Consider the following 1,884-nt stretch of genomic DNA (forward strand, 5'->3'; position numbering starts at 1 on the left):
GGATCAATTGTGCCCGAGAGGTTGAGGAAGCAGTGAGCTGAGATTGCTTCTTTGCACTCCAGCCTAGGTGCCAGACCAAGACCCCAATACCCTGTGACTCAAAAAAAAAAAAAAAAAAAAAAATCTGAACAAAAAACAAACAAAAAAACATTTTTAACTCTGAAAGCTAGAGATGACTATCCATCTACTTCCTCCCCACTTTCAGACTAAGCCCAGGACCAAAGCTCTAAGGGGCCTCAGGCAGAGAGTAAAAGGTGGATAGAGACATAAAATGGAGGTGTATAGGAAGGTTTCTTCTGTGTTCTAAAGATTCTTCATCGTAGTGGCTTACTTTTGCAATCCCAGCACTTTGGGAGGTTGAGGTGGGAGGATCACGTGAGGTCAGGAGTTCGAGACCAACCTGGTCAACATGGTGAAACCTTGTTTCTACTGAAAATACAAAAATTAGTCAGGAGTGGTGGCATACCCCTGCAGTCCCAACTCCTCAGGAGGCTGAAGCAGAAGAATCGCTTAAACCCAGGAGGTCGAGGCTGCAGTGAGCTGAGATCGTGCCACTGCCCTCCAGCCTGTGTGTGGAGTGAGACTCCATTTCAATAAAATAAAATAATAAAGCTTCTTCATCAAGAAGATGTCTCAAAACAAACCAAAAAAGATCCCTCAGCCTCTCTGGCCCTAGCATCTCATGATACTGGCATGTAGAAACTTCTGCTGCCTCACTATGATCAAATCAATGTGTACCACGAGCAGGGTTGTGACCCAGCTGACAGGATAGGCTGTCACCCTAATATTCCTTCTATATAACGGTGCTCAAAGCTAGGCAGGTGAATATTTCCACCATACTCTTCACTGCTCACCTGGTGCAATATTTTTGTTGTTGTTGATTTTTTTGTTATTGTCTTTTTTGTTTTGTTTTGTTTTGAGATAGAGTCTTGCACTATTGCCCAGGCTCCCAGGCTGGAATGCAGTAGCACAATCTGGGCTCACTGCAGCCTCCGCCCCTGGGTTCAATCGATCCTCCCACTTCAGTCTCCCAAATCAGTCTCCCAAGTAGCTGGGACTACAGGCATGCTACAATGTCCAGCTAATTTTTGTATTTTTTGTAGAAACAGAGTTTTGCCATGTTGCCAGACTGTTCTCCAGCTCCTGAGCTGAGGCAATCCACCCACTTTGGCTTCCCAAAGTGCTGAGATTACAGGTGTGAGCCACTGCATCTGGCCTGTGTAATCTCTTATCCAGTCTGGGCTTCAAGAGGAACATAGACAATGGAGTTTTCTCCAAGGGGTGAGGAGAGTGGTAAGGAGTATTAGGCATAGTACATCTTCAGCTTACAAAGATGACGGGATTAAGAGATTAAAGACAGGCATAGAAAATTATAAGAGTATTGACTGAGGAAGTGATAAATGTCCATGAAATCTTTACAATTTATGTTCTTCTGTCACAGCTTCAGCAGGTCCCTCTGTTCGGGGTCCCTGACTTCCCGCAACAACTGAGGATGTTTAGCTTAGAAAAGAGAAATCCAATGAAGGGCTGCGGTCTAGAAATGGCAGTAGATTCATTCCTCAAAACCCCAGAGGGCACAGCAAACGATGGGGAAGAAGACTGCAGTTCACTTTCTAAAAATTAGCCAGCACCAACAATGAACCAGTATGCCATCTATTCAGCAGTCAGTGGTCCCCAATCTTTTTGGTACGAGGGGCCGGTTTTGTGGAAGACAATTTTTCCATGAATGATGTGTGTGGTGAGGGGTGGTTTCAGGATGAAACTGTTCCACCTAAGATCATCTGGCATTAGATTCTTATAAGAAGCACCCAACCTATATCCACAGTTCACAGCTACTATGAGAATCTAATGCCGCTGCTGATCTGATAGGAGGTGGAGCTCAGG

This window comes from Colobus angolensis, unplaced genomic scaffold (assembly GCF_000951035.1).
Source record: "Colobus angolensis palliatus isolate OR3802 unplaced genomic scaffold, Cang.pa_1.0 Scaffold151, whole genome shotgun sequence".
Lineage (NCBI taxonomy): Eukaryota > Metazoa > Chordata > Mammalia > Primates > Cercopithecidae > Colobus > Colobus angolensis.